Source organism: Natrix helvetica, assembly GCF_964273705.1.
Source record: "Natrix helvetica genome assembly, chromosome: 6".
In the NCBI taxonomy this organism is placed as follows: domain Eukaryota; kingdom Metazoa; phylum Chordata; class Lepidosauria; order Squamata; family Natricidae; genus Natrix; species Natrix helvetica.
Window position 1 is genome coordinate 31,577,879 of NC_138553.1, and position 16,289 is coordinate 31,594,167.

The following is a 16,289-nucleotide window of genomic DNA, read 5'->3' on the forward strand; positions in this document are numbered from 1 at the left end:
CTGTGGGCTTGGTGCAGCCGAAAGAGACACCGAGAGTGTTTCATCTTCATTCTCGCCAACCCCTCCTCCGTCCAGCCCATTTCCAGCAATGACGGAAGGGGGCAGGCACAGGACACTAGAGAAATCCACTTTGGCTTTTGTGGTGACAGCCTGAAGAGAGAATAAAAAGTTAGAAATGAAAAGTTAGAAACAAAGACATTTACATACATACATATGAATTATTTGACTTTCTTAGATTTAAGTTGTTCTCTATCTTCAGGTCTTTTTTTCACTCAAGTTCAAAATAAAATTAGCTGTTCAAACAGTGTTCGATTTTTTTTAATGCACAAATTAGTTATCTACTGCAGGTCAAAGCAGTTAAGCGTTATTTTTCTTCTTCTAAATCTCCTTTCAGTGAAGGAGTTACATTCATAATTCAAATCTAGTTACTACTGCAACTGAATGTAACTACATGTTCAGTTAAAAATGTAAGAATCACACTATTAATGCTATTATTAGGAAAAGATGTAAATATTGAATTTGATTGAGAAAAGTTGTATGAGATTTCTAAAACTGGCTAACTTTGGCCTGTCCCAATTCTAAAACAGAAGAGCTGCAAAGTCTTTTCAATAGTAGACCCTGAGACCCTATTTGACAACATTTGTTTCTTTCTACAAGTGTTACAGGCTCCAGCAGAGCAGAAACACAATGAGGATGTAGGCAGATCAAAGCAAAAGCCCTCTAAACCTGCCAAAGGAGACTAGTACCAGCTGATGGATTTCATCAGGCTGAGTTGGCCTTTATTTCTTGAGTTATTTTCAAGTGCCAAGTACAGTCCACAGTTGTGTTTCTCCAATTGAACTCTAGATAGGGTGCATTTTTGTACCATCCATAAATTATCTTTATACTTGTTATCAAATGTTTTACATAGAACATTTTTATTTCCATTTTGCAGATGAGAAAACTTTCTCCCTATTTTCTCCCATTTGAAAAACACCAACCCTAATAGTGACTATTAAACTCAAAGGCACTAAGATTTAGAGTAATATTCTGGTATTCAGCATAAACAGCAACTAATACAGTGCACTTTCTATATTTCTCCCAGTATAACCGTAAAAGAAAAAGGACAGTAAGTGGTTAAATAGGATTAATAAAATGTCATAAAGCTTTTCTTGAAAGAATGTAAGTGAGCCTTTTTATTAAAAAGGAGCTTTCTTCCTGAAGCATTCTCCTTCCTGAAGAGAGACATATGAGGGTGTGGGCGTGCACACACACACACACAAACACACAAACACACACACACACACACACACGGGGAAGAATTCAGACCAAGAAACAGCACTGTAAAAAACAAAGGCAAGAAAGATCCTCAGATTTTCTCTTCACCTCATAATTCCGTCATTCCCAAATTTCTTCTTTTTTCAGCAGAAAACAATGCAATGCAGGAAACACATTTCAAAAATGAAAATTACCTTAACGTGTATCCCATTATTAGACAAAAACATGTATCTGATGCATACTTTTTCAATCACTTCAACAGTTACACTTTACAGTCTCATTGGTAGAAAATGACTAGATGACATTTTTGGATACATTAACCCAACAATCACTTCTTTGCTGACAAAAAGTATGTGAATCTTCAGATTTAGAAATTAATGGCAACTTCTTTAGCAATAGTGACATCAACCTTTAGCTATTATTAATCCTACAATTCCAAAGTATTTTGCCTATTACTCTTACAGAATTGCTTGCACTCATTATGTCAGGCTCCCTTTCATAAGCCACTTGCTTGAAGTGACCCATGCTGCAATTAAAATCAGGGCTTACATTTCTTCTGTTTCAGCAATTCTGTTGTATACTTGTGTGCTTAGGACTGCAGTCATGCTCAATGACTCACATAAATTTAAGCTTCAACTTCTATGAACGATATTCCTGTTCAGTGTTTTCTTAATAGTGGAATCCTGAATCCTGATATCAGAATACTGTATGCAGGAGTGGCTGAAAAATCCTTTGCCACTATAACATTAGTGGCTTTGTGAATGAGAAAAGTAATAATGAGGTTGCATTTTCCTCATTTGTACAATACCTAACTGATGGTGAACTCAGGCCAAAGGTTTTGATAAATGGGCTCGGCAGCCTTTTCCAGCCTCATATAGCCATTGCCAGCTTTAAGGAATATCCAATAACTGCAATTGATCTAGCTTGACCGCAATACTACTCATTCATACATTGCACTGGCTCCCACTAAGATCCAACAGCATGGATATTCTCAAGGTCTTTTACTAAACGATGTCATCTAGCAGGACCTAAGAAGCATGCCTTCTCTTATGCAATGCCTGCCCTATGGAGTAGCAACCCCCTGAAATCTGAATGGCTCTGGTTAGCCTTCCAGAAAGCCGCGCCCATTTCCCACAGGATGTTAATTGAGCCAGGCTCATTTGGGATTATGATCATGTGATAACTTTCAGAGATTTTGGTTAGACTGTAATTCTGCTTTTATTTTTTTTATATTAACAGACTAACAGAGTTGGAAGGGACCTTGTAGGTCAGTGGTTCTCAACCTGTGGGTCGGGACCCCTTTTGGGGTCGAACGACCCTTTCACAGGGGTCGCCTAAGACTATTGGAAAACACGTATTTTCGATGGTCTTAGGAACTGAGACACCAATTTTATGGTTGGGGGTCACCATAACATGAGTTACAGTATTAAAGGGTCGTGGCATTGGGAAGGTTGGGAACCACTGTTGTAGGTCATCTAGTCCAACCCCTCCACTCAAGCAGGAGAGCATACACCATTTCTGACAGATGGCTGTCCAGTCTCTTCTTGAAAGCTTCCAGTGATGAAGCTCCCACAACTTCTGAAGGCAAGCTGTATATATATTATCTTTGGTTTTGTGTTTTTATCTTATATTTTTGTGAGCCTCTTAAGAGTTTTTAATTGGGATTGATGTCTGTATAAAAACCAACACCTCTGTCTCTGAGTTCTACAAAGATATCTTTTGATCAGTACATGATTCACTTTTACAAATTTGCGACATGAACAGCAAATTCCAATGATGACAATCAAAATGTATGCTCTTTTTTATGTTGGTAAACCATTAAACTCACATCTAATTGTGATCTCACATTAGAATATTTGACTCAACTTGCTCTTAAGAGGGCTGATTAATCTAGTTCTTTACATACTTTTTCTAACTAAGATGGTGAATAGAATGTATTCAATAAAGTCATGTCACAGTAAAGGTTTCCCAAATATTGAATCTATAAAGATGAATATCTGTAGCTTAGGGTTGAAATGAGGAGTCCTTGATGCTCTCTGAGCTTGGTTGTTTTCTTGCAGACATTTCATTACCCAAACTAGGTAACATTATCAGTGCTAGGAAGGAGTGGAGTTTGCTCTCAGTTTATATATTTATACAGTGGCTCAGTGGTTAAAGATACTGAGCTTGTTAGCTCAAAAGCTGACAGCCTGGGTTCAAGACCTGAGGGCCATGCAATGGGGTGAGCTCCTGTTACTTGCCCCAGTTCCTGCCCATCTAGCAGTTTGAAAACATGCAAATCTGAGTAGATAAATAGGTACCACTTCAGTGAGAAGGTAACAGTATTCCGTGTGCCTCAAGGTATAGGCATGCTGGTCACAACCACAGAAGTCTCTTGAGACAATGCTGGCTCCCTGGGCTAAGAAATGGGGATGAGCACCCACCAGAGTTGGAAAGGACTGGACAGGGGAAACCTTTACCTTTATAGTAATTCTACACTTCCTCACCTTTTATGTTGAACTGATTTTGTTACACTTTATTATTATTTTGCAATTATTTGTTGGGGCAATATGCTGACTCTGTAAACCGCTTAGAGAGGGCTGTAAAGCACTGTGAAGTGATATATAAGCCTAAATGCTATTGCTATTGTAAGGCACCTTGAGCGTTTATACAAATGCAAAACAGAATACAGGTTAATTAATATAATTATTATGTATACAGCTCCATTGATAGCTGGATTAAGGAAGGGAATTTTAAACTGAAGGGAATTTCCAATAGTTATGCTATTCATCATGCCTATTTGATGAAAGCTGCTAACCTGCCAGTAAATTCAAAATGGAAATTTTAATCTTCCAATCAGGAACAATGCTAGAATGCAGATTGCCCATCAATATTATAGATGTACATAAGATAATTTAAACCTCCAACAGACAAAATCATTTATAAAATGTCCAGTATTAGGCATTAATTAAATGAGATGTGTAATTATTTTTCTATCAGATTGTGTGTTAACTTTTTGCTTAAATGAAATCAAGGAGAAAATGTTTATTTCCTTACTTTCCATTTTCCATTCATGCTTGTTTTGTGTGTAAATGTGTACATACTTAATTTTCATTCAACTCACTATGGACAAACATAATTTATGAGGGGCAAAAGTTTTTGATTACTTTTAAGTCATTCTGATTACTTTTAAGCCATAACTTTTAAGCCAGATGCAAAATAGCTTAATGAAACTATTTTAAACTGTAGCATTTCAGAATTAGTAATCTAGCAACAAGAGTAGAGAAGAATTATCCTGCCTGTATATTATTCAGCCTTCATATTATTCCTAAAAGATCCACAGACCAACAGATCTTTAGAAATTTCCAATTATGTGATGCGTTTACAGCAGGGGTGTCCAAACTTGGGAACTTTAAGACTTGTGGACTTCAACTCCCAGAATTCTGGGAGTTGAAGTCCACAAGTCTTAAAGTTCCCAAGTTTGGACACCCCTGGTTTACAGGTATTCCTCAACTTTCAACCATTCATTTAGTGACCAATTGAAGTTACAATGGCACTGGAAAAAAAGGACTTATGACTATTTTTCACACAACCGTTGTGGCGTGTAATCAAAATGCCGTTGACAATTAGCATGTATTTATGACAATTCCACAGTCCCAGGGTCATGTAATCACCATTTGTAACCTTCTCAGCTGGCTTCAGACAAATAAAGTCAATGGGGAAAGCTAGAATTGTTTAACTGCATGATTTGCTTAACAACTGCTGTGATTCACTTAGCAACTATGGCAAAAAAGGTGGTAAAATGGGGCATAACTTATTTAACAACTGCCTTGCTTAGCAATGGAAATTTTGGGCTCAATTGTGGTAGGAAATCTGTACTTCTTTCCCAAATTTTAAAAACTGCAAAGGAAATCAATCTGAAAAATTCTCTGAGATTATAAATCAGGAGTTCTCATACTGTAGGTTACAACACTGCCTTCCCCTCCTCCCAAGCAACTTATCAGGTTGTGCAGGCAAGGCAGGTACACTTTCGAACTTGCTTTAGGCATTGCTTCCCACTTTGTTTGGATAAGCTAACACTTTAAAAGTTTTAATAGTGTTTGTACTATTCCCTGCATAACCTGATATCAAACAACTACTCTTAAGGTTTAATGACAGTACTATTCCATAATGCCTATTAGTTTAATTTGAATCACACTGTGGTTTCATGGATCACTCATGTTTACTTACTAAATTGTACAAATTCTGCAAGGGAATATAAACTTAAAACCACAACTATTGGGGGGGTTGCTAATATCTTTTAAGGTTTTGCAAAATAAATCATATATTATTACAAGATTTTTAAGGGAAAATTTCCCTTTGTGCTGTTATGAAAGGTCTGGAAGCCTTCTGCTAAGAAATCATTCATCTTTGTTCAAATGCTGACTGCACACTGAAAGTAAGTGGGACAAAGTATTGGATGGTTATCTGAGATTTAATTGTAATTAAACACAATTTAGCAGCAATTGCTTGCTATAAAGTCCCATTAAAAGCCCAATGACACTTATTAGAAGCCCTTCAGATCCTATTGAAAGACAGTCCAAAAATACTAAAAGTAACACACATTTTAGTAATACAAAAAACAGACAGAGCCTAATATGCAACTGTAATTCCTTACGGGGCTAATATTTACTTGAAACTACAGGAACAAGTCTACATAGGATACAGGACATATCACAGCCAGAATAATCGGGCTGACAGTACCCACAGCATGTTCCTCTGTCAGCATGAATGGTACAGGCCAATCCTAGTGGAGTGAGACAGTCCCTCAAATAACCTAGGCCCATGCCATGAAGGGCTTTAAATGTGATCACCAACATTTGAATTCCACTCAGAAGCAGAATGGTAACCAATGCAGCTCACAGAGCAGTGGTGTTACAGGGGCCATTCTTGGGGGCCCAAAATCTACCCATGCTGCCACACTTTGCACCGACTGTAGTTTCCGGATGCACTTCAAGGGTAGCCCCATGTAGTCCATTACAATAGTCCAGCCATAAGATGATTAGGGACTGAGCAGCTGAGCACAGGGAATCTTGATCCAGGAAAGGGCCACAGCTGGGACACACCAAATTGTGCAAAGGCCCTCTTAGCCCCACTTGCCATCTGCTCCTCGAACAGGAGTCATGAGTCTAGGAGAACCCCCAAGTTGCAGACTGGATCTTTCTGGAGCAATGGCACCCCATCAAGAGACAAAGTTGACAAAGTCTTGGATCCTGAAGCTGTGTGTACCCAAAGTCATACAGTCTTACCAGGATGCCATCAATGCCTGTTGTCCCCCATCCAGGTCCCCACAGCCCCCAAGGCACCACAAAATGGCAGCCACAGGACCACTTGGATCATCCCAGAATGGAAATATATAATGCCTTATATTATCATGATAGGGATGTGATTTTTACTCAAAAGTACCTCAACAGTAAAGGAAAAACGCTGCTACTATTTTACTTACATTAGGCATGGGTTGCAAAATATAATGTCAGAATGGAAGTAAATGTAAAATGATTTCCCAGGGGTGGAGCTGATTACAGTGCAACTCCTATAAACTGCCAACTCTAAAATGTGAGAAATGAATTTATTATATGTATATGCCACACAACTCCCAGAAACTCTGGGTGGTTTTCATTTAGTAATACTGATATATAGTATCTCAGATAATACTGATTGTAATTTAATGCCACAAAATTTTACAACCATCAATCAAATTGCACAGACCTTTGGTAAAATGGCAACTAGCTGTAGCAGTAAGAAAAATAATGAAATTAGAGAGGCTTCTAAAAAAGAATAATAGCAACAAACTATTTCAATTACTCTCCCACAATCTAGAAAACTATTGATACTGGTATAATAAAAATACCAACTTTCTAGATATTCTAAAATACTGTGCTGGAAGAGTCAAGAAACCAATACTACACTGAACGTTAAAATGTTGCAATATCTAGAATCTCACTAAAGATATAAAAATATTTGAACCGACTGGGAATAGTGATCATAATGTTACACCTTTTAATGTTTATGGAAGCACTGCTGAGAAAGTCTAATATGCTCTATAAAGATTCTTAGTCATCCAGGTAGAGTTGTGTAGAGACTTGGTTACTGGACATTTTTTTCTTTTTGGTTTGAAACATTTCACTACTTATCTAAGTAGCTTCCTCAGGCTTCTTCAGACTGAAGAATAAGTAACGAAATATTTCAATCTAGAAAAGAAAAGAAGTCCAGTTGTCATGACTCAACTTCCAGTCCAATTTGATACAACTTCAGAAAAAGTAATTTACTTTTACTTTTACTTGCGCTTATAAACCGCCCCCTCTCCCAAAAGGGACTCGGGGCGGTGTACAGTCCATACAAGAAATACATCATATAAATAATTAAATAGTTGAACAGTTAAAATTATTAAATAGATAGATAGATAGATATGGAGGAGGTTAAAAAGGTTATATTAAGAAGGTTAGATTCTGTAATAACAGAATCTGTTAGACTGTATATTTAAAATGAGGAAGCGCTTATGAAGTCCAAGAGGACACTAGAGTAGCTAATGAGCAGCATAACTACCATTAAAAAAGGCTGAAATTCTATGCATGTGAGGTAAAAATACAAAATGCCATAAACTTTGGCAAAACTGCAATCTTTTATCAATAAAAGATTACAAAAAACCCACCTTTGTCTCAGTGCTCTTTGCTGTGTGTTCTTCAAACAACAAATGTATCTGAAATAGGAACCCAACTGATAGGCCACGGAAGAGCAAAGGTACCATAATTAGAAAATGCAAAATGAGGAAGGAAAGATACTGAACCCTTCCACTTTTATCATTGAAACATAAGAGAAATATCCAAATATCCAACTTTTCCAAAAGGAAAATTAGAAGAACTGAGGGAAAAGTAACAAGAAGTTAAATGGCAAATTGAGAAATTCAAAATAAATCAGTCACCTAATTTAGATAGCATATATTCAAAAACTGTATTGATGTTCTCATGTCAGCTGTGAGTTTTGGATTTTGTAATGTGGTTTTTTTACATGTTTTTATCTTGTTTTTAGTGTTTGAAGTTGTTATATTGATTTTGGTGTTTTTATAATGTTTTTGTAAACTGCCGAGAGTCACATATTGAGAAGGATAGCTATATAAATGGGGGAGATTAAATTGTGAATTTTAACCATGGACTTTTAATGTTGCGCGTTGTCTGGAGTCATGATGTGTGAGTTGGGCGGTTATATAAATTTGTTTAATAAATACATTCAATTAATAAACCGACGAACTACTTAAATATGAAATTGCTAACCTTCTTACAAAAAATAAGTGAAGTGTCCAAATTGAGTGAATGTACTTCCAATGCAGATGCATTTCAATATAAATGTGCACAATGTAATGCATGCGGGCACAAGAGAATCCAATTTTTTTCATGGAATTATAGTGGACTCTTCACTAATATGCCAACCCATGTGTTCTATTGCTGTAAAAAAGGCAAGAAGAGAATCATTAGGAAGGAAACTGAAGCTAGAACTACCACCCAAATAGTGCTATGTAAGTCTGTGATAAAATCACAATTGGAGCTTTGTTACACTAGTCACTGCACTTCAAGATGAATATTATAAAGCTTGCAAATGGTTCCAAAAACAGTAGGATAGGCCTATGGCCTGGTCCAGCAAGACTCTTCCAGTGTTCTTAAAGACAATGTAAACAACTGAAGACAACTAAGACAAATACTTCAGCCTATTTTTTATTTGCTACTTTTATCAAGAATCATACATTTATGCTGATTTACATCTGAGAAATTCTACTAAAAGTCCCCAATATACTTTCTTGTTCCCCTATCCATGCAAAGGTACTGTTTTTCATTTTATAGATTCCATTATCAAATATTAAAATTTGCATAAATGTATCATCACTTGGCTAAGAGTTGATAACAGAATAGAGATATTCTGTTTCCCATCTATACAGGATGAGATGATGAGAGGATAAGAGGGGAAGGGGATTTTTTCTTCTCAGAACATAACATCATCTTGAAAAGATGTAGAAGTCTTGTCTTACTAATACATTTCTCAATTCAGAGGAAATGTTTATATATCGCTGTTTACATGTCCAGGCCAAAGTGTTGCTATTTCAACAATTACAATGGGTTATCTGCCTTCCACTACTTGTGAGTCAGAGATTCAGAGTAACTGAGCAACATGGAAAGTCTCCAGCTGGCGCTCAAGAAGGCTCTGATCTCAATACAGGAGCTTGGATTTTATTCATCTTCTCCTCACTCATAAAACAAAGAAAAGTGAAATTGTTCAAGGAAATTCTCTTCAGTTAACTCCCTAATTAAAAGTTGGGAATTCCTGTCTCAAAGATTCTGCCCTCTGCTCTTAAAACCAGCATTGTTGTAATCTGTATGATTTTTGCTTCCTTGATAGCCAAACAGCCAAAACACATAATCCAATACAAACAACAACAAATCAATAGCTGATGGTATTGAAATGTAATACATAACTAGCATCCATCATTTGCTCTAACAAATTTCATCTTCAGAACAACATATTTAGAAATTAATATATACTGTATTCTACTAAAATATGTTGTATGTTTAGACAATATAGGAAATATTTTTAATTTTATCAGATCAATCAAACTACCTATAGATGAGTTATTAGTCAATTCTGTTAATGGTTAAATTTTAGAAAGATTAACATCTGAACTACTGAGATTTAAAACTAATTGATTCATGCAACTTTCTTTAAACAGTGCATTTCAAATGAGCCGCTGTCCTCTTTATAGAGTAGAACATTCTGCAAATGTACAAAGGAATGAGTTTCACTTTCAGATGTTTTTAAATTAGTTTGTAATTTCTGACAGTTTTCAGCTGAAAAATAATGGCTACATTCAGACATCATACTATGTCATTGGTTTAATGTGATAGAAATCATGTTGTTTCATGTACTCAGGCATTCCTTTCCTTATCACTCAGAGTTCATGATGACAATAACTCTCATGCTATTAAGCAGAAAATAGGTAATATTGTCTGACTAGCCCTAATAATCTGAAGCTAACCAGCTTAAAAATCCAAAAGCAAAACATCCAAAAGATGCTAATATACTTCTAATTAAAGAATAGGGCATAGTATTTTCATCACAATAGAGAATGCCTACTAGTACATACTCTTAAGTAACTATTCCAAAATGTCCCTCATTTGTAGATTTTTAATCTAAATTTCCCCAAAGATCTTCTTCTTGCTTCACTAATTTTAAATCAACTTGGCTTCAACTGCAGCTTGCTTTCTACATAAAGGAATCCCGCACCTAGTTTTCTTAATCACAAAACTTCATAAATCTCCAAGTTTTTGTAAAATGAGCTATTTTTTCATCAGTGTCATAACTGTGAACAGCTGTTGTCTGAGGCAGTCACCAAACAAGAACTACCTGTATACATGCAACAGAACACTATAAGCTTATTCGGAAGTAAGTTCTACTGAGTTCAAACTTATTTCCACATATATTGCTGCAATATACAATTTAAAATATTTGCATATAGTTTTAAAATATATTAAAACAAAAAAGAAGAGGAAGAGAATGAACCTATCTAAAGTTGACTCCAGTGGATGAAATATTGGATTGATATAAAGAAAAATAAAGTCTATGCAACAGAGAACAGAAAATAAATAATCTAAATAAATTAAGGAATGCATGTTGTGTTTAGTTTCTGAATTCCACAGCCATGAAGAATGCTGCATTCTGAATCCAGTAATACCAAACTGTGTACTTTTCTGTAATTTTGCACAAACATTGAAAACTATAGACAACTAGATAATTGCAGAATAGTAGTTACTATTAGTTTTACCAACTTCCTACAATGAATGGTTAGTAATTGCTAGTATACATGGTTGCACTCAACATTAATTCACAACTCATTTTTCTGAAAACTTCAAAGCTTACGTTATGAACTATATTCATTATTTCTATAGATCTTACAGAATCTTCCCAATATGCCAAAAAAATCAAAATATACAGTTACATGACTGAGCACAGACAACTGTTAACATGGATTTTAATATTCTAACTACATAGAGCAGTGAAACTATGTTTTTCTTTTTTCACAAATATATAGGTAGCAAATACCATATAATGTATATTTCAAAATATTAGCTTGCACCCAATTCAACATTAAAATTCAGGAAAGTATATTTTTTATAAGTACTTTCATTCTAAAATTTCTTTTATTTATATTACTTTAGGATTCAAAACAGTAACATATGCCAGAGAGTTCATGTATGTTACAGCTATTATTGTGTATAATCAGTTGCTGCTGATGCTCATATGAATGTATAGTCAAGGTTTAAAAAAACAATTTATATCCAAACCAAAGAGGAATGTTGGGAAGATATATAAATCATTCTTAAAATAAAATATACCTTTTGGAGAAGTTGCAGAACACAACAAAGACACATTATGCAGTCAAAATCATTGTTTTACTTTATCCATTATAACTAACAGATAATTCTCATATATTTAGTTCCAAAATATATTATGTAGTTATCATTTTTTGCATATAAATCAATGTCTTGATCAAAAATATGCAAATTATGTTTTCAGGTACCTTTCATATTTAGGTGATCGCACTATCATATGTACAAAATGAACAAGTATGGCTGAAGAACACTGTTTAGATGTGGAAAACTAAATCATTGAGATGGAACAGAGAATGGCAATCTGGATCTTGTTTCCTCACCTTGCTAATATCAAAATATTTTAACATTTTATTTAGTACCTAATCCAAAGCAATAATTATTAATGTACTATTTTCTACTGCTGTGCTCAGTAAAGCAAATGAGCTGCACATTAGGATACTTTTCAAGGAAACAAAGAACTACAGTCAATACGCAATTAAGTTGCTTGATAAATGGAACCTTAGTCATATACTTCTAAAGAAATGTTCTGAGAAACCATTCCATCAGCGGAAGCAGGTAGAAATACCCACTTTTAAGAAAAGCAGGTGTGGTATTTCAAGGAGAAGAAATCATATCAGAAAAGCTAACAAATCTAATGGCTTAACAGTCCACTTCAGAATGTGTACATAGTATGAATAATATGAAAAGTACAAAGTGCAATAAATGCATTCCTATGAAAGCAGCATATGACCAATTTTTACAGTTACACTTTTTAAAAAGAGTGCTGCTGAAGTGGACTCAAAATGGGAAACAAGAAAATTGCCATGCCTTCTGTCTGTAACACAGAACATAACTTTATTAGGGATTATTCAAAACATATTCTTATGATTATCAAGGTATGCAGCGACAATATCAACAATATTAGGCAAACAATGCCCAATAGTCTGTATTCCAGTAAACCAACCATAGGTCATTTTTGCCTACTATATTCCAATATTCAGGAAAAAAAACGTTCTTCCCAAAATATTTTTGAAACCGAAGCCAGCCCGTGTTGGTGTTGCAGTCACACACTGTATGCATCACATACTATACCTGACCTGCAAAACTCCAGAGGATCACTATATGGCAGCAAATACCTCTTTTTTTTTTTGGTATCTCTTCTCTGCAATCTATCCCTGTTGTGAATTTCAGCATGCAGATATTCCCGAACAGATTCAGAGCATTTCAATGCCTATATAATTAAAGAGTTATTGAGGGAGGGGGAGCAGGAGGGAGTTAAAGGAGACCATCAAGGAAATCTTCATTGCAGCCAAAGTTTGTTAAGAATTCTTTTTCCCAGTCGACCAGCCTAACCGAAACCTTTCCCCTCCAAAGGCAGAAGGAAACGGGAAGCAAGGCGTCCAAGCAAAACGCAAAAGCGACACGATCGCAGGAGGCGTCGCAGCAGAGAGGAGAAGACCTGGCAGCTCACCTAGAGAAGGGGGAGAGGAGCAGGGGGTTTCACAGAGGGAGATCCATGGGGTGGGGGGAGAGGAATCTACACCCTCTGGTTAGGAGCTCTTGCGGGAGACGGAGGAGGGCGAAGGGGCATCCCGAAGTCAGGCCGATGGAAAGAACTGGCGAAGCGGAAGGCCGCCGCCGCCGCCGCCGCCGAGGGAGGGATCGCACGTCTGACTCACTGGAGGAAAAAAATTAAGAGTGTCCGCCGGCAGCGGCTGTTCCTTCGGGAGGTTCCCAGCATGAAGGGCGGCGGCTCAGCACGGTCCTCACATTGCGAGAAACGGAAGGAGCGCGGCGACCCCGGCCAAACCCCCGAGCAGCCCCGGCTTGTGTTTTTTCAGAGGGGCGGTTCCCTGCCCCATACATGGGAGAGTCCAAGGGTGGGCGGGGGTCGGTCCTCTTCGTGCAAACCCCGCAGCCTCTCTCCACTCACCTGATCATGAATGCATCCTACCGGGTCGTCCTTCCAAAGTCCACGCCTCCCCCCGACGGAAAAGTTTTCCGTAAGACACGAAGAGAGCCGCTCTCGCCCGCACTGCCGTTGCCGCCGGCTCCGAGCCTCTCTCTCTCTCCCTCTCTCTCTCTCTCTCTCACCGCCGCGGAAGCTCCCGCCCACCAATTGCCGGAGTCCAAATAATTGACAAGCCGCGTAGCCAATAAAAAGGAGGAACAGCGATGGGTGACACCGGTTCCCGTCAACGGTTGTGGAGTAACTAGAAATGTTAACGGCCTCTGGGCGGCGTTTGGGTGGAAAGGGATGGGCGGGAAGGCAAAAAAAGTGACTGAACGAGAAAGCAGCCAATTAGAAAATAGGAATTATGTCATCGCCCCTAGGTGAAGTTAGAGTACTCAAACGCTGTCATGGCCCTGGGAGGAAGGAGATGGAGGAATTCTTAAAGGAATAGTGCACCAGCATGTGTAGCACAGGCATGTAACTTCCTTGGAAATGCTTTAGGATGGTCTGCTGCTGATCCTCCAGAAAGTCTCTTCTTCTTTAAATGGAAACAGTTGATCTCACCTTCACTCATGTTACCAGGATGATTTTGCCAATTTAACTGAAATCCTCTTTATTATAATTTGGACCCCTTAATCCGGTTCAGGATTTACTGTCTGCACACTTTTCTTGGTCCTCATGCCTTTCATATGAATTGGACTACAGCGCCCATGTTTCTCATTCAGCAATACCAAATGCAATATAACATATATTTTAACACAGATAGTACTCGACTTACAACAGTTGGTTTAGTGACCATTCAAAGTTACAATAGCGTTGAAAAAAGTGACAGCCGTTTTTCACACGTGACTATCGTAGCATCCCCATAGTCACGTGATCAGTTGATTCATATTTATGATGGTTGCAGTGTCCCAGGCTCATGTGATCCCCTTTTGCGACCTTCTGTCAATGGGGAAGCCAGATTCACTTAACAACCATGTGCCTAATTTAACTGCTGCAATGAATTCACTTAACTACGGCAAGAAGGGTTGTAAAATTGGGGGGGGGGGAATCAATTAATGTCTTACTTAGCAACATAAATTTTGGGCTCAATTGTCATAACTCCAGGACTACCTGTAGACAAATTATATCCATGATTGGTGGACTAGAAAACAATATTTACAAATAGAATATTAGTAGAAAAATGGATAAGGTGTTTAGGAATGTCCTTGGAAGAGAATTTTAACTAGTAAGGTGAAGATGGTGAATAATGGTCCATACTAACATCCTGGCTTTGTTTCAATAACATCTAAGTAATTTAGGGAATAAGGAAGACATGCGTAAACCCTTTAGTTTTTGCTCATCTCTTTGCCAATCTGTTGGCATCTTTCCAAGACAGCAATATGGTTGCAGATTGTATTGCAGATACATTACTGATACTGTAATTCTGTTGATGCATTAGATTAATGTATTAGATTGCTTTAGTCTTTTCAGTTGTCTTACCTTGTAGACCCATATTAACTTCTGATCTACTATAAAATTATTTCTATAAATACTCTTATGTCATGTTAAAGTATGTTTTGTTTACCCATTTTACCTAGTATCTTTATACTTTAGTTTTGAAATTCAGTTATAACCTGTCAGCATCAGCATGATCTGATTAATTCTTCAGTAGATTGTTCAATTTGTTCAAATAATGCTACATAAGATCACATTGATCACAATGTTACGTAAGATCACAACATTACAGTCTATTTAGTGTGTGTGTGTGTCTTTGTGTGTATGTGTGTATGTATGTATGTGTATGTATGTGTATGTATGTATGTGTATGTATGTATAGTCCATATATTCATTCACTTGTTCAGTAAGAATCCATGGTATGGGAGAAAACATGTCAAATTTAAATTTCTGTACTTGTCAGAACTGTGAAAGTTAAACAACAATATCATTAATTTATTAAAGGTAAGACATATTGTAAATACCATGATTTCTTAGGGGTTTTGTTTTTTTATTATTTTCTGGATTCTACTCTGTTTTTGATGACATTATTTTCGAGTTTCCAACTGGAGCCTGGGACAAAAATACGTTACTTAAATAATTCTGAAAAAAAAATGTTTTGAATATCAGAAATGAACATAATTTACCGAATATTCCTTTGAAAGAAAAACCAAGTGGGCAAGAGAACTGGTTTTCATTTTAGAACTACAAATTATACCACGTAGGATGAGATGGAATCATTTTGTTGTCATGCTGGTTAAGTAATTAGGAAAGAGAATTTTTTGCTGATGTAGTGCAGATCACCCAGAGACCTGTCAGTAAAGATCTACAAATGTCTGTTTCTGCTACACAGTAATGCAGAGCATCCTTTATTTTCCTAACAGCCTGTGACCTCTAGTGGCCATACTATATAACCTGTTCTTTATTATTTAGCAATTGGATATAAATACTGCATATACCAGTAGCTAAAAGTCGTCATTGTAATGGCTATATGAGCTCCTCTCCAGTGATCCAGTATGTTGGAGTAACTCTTTTTTTTCTCATTTAAAGATTGATCTCTTGCAAAGCAACTATCATGCATGTTCTTGCAGAAGCTCAGTGATAGAAGCCTTAAGCCACTTTTCAATTAATAAAAAATGACAGAAAAGAAAAGAAAGACACAGAAATACATGGGTATTTAAAAAAAATATAGAATGTGCTTAAAAATGAGTAGAAAGAAATTCAACAGA

The 16,289-nt window shown here is 36.8% G+C and overlaps 1 long non-coding RNA gene across 1 annotated transcript; it reads right to left on the minus strand.

Moving 5' to 3' along the window:
* Positions 1 to 12: 12 nt before the first annotated feature.
* LOC309394776 lies at positions 13 to 13,705 on the minus strand. The gene is made up of 3 exons (XR_014175787.1): positions 13,564 to 13,705; positions 13,102 to 13,308; positions 13 to 150 (listed from the first exon to the last, which is right to left on the minus strand). It is a non-coding gene; the product is annotated as an uncharacterized lncRNA (long non-coding RNA).
* Positions 13,706 to 16,289: the final 2,584 nt, after the last annotated feature.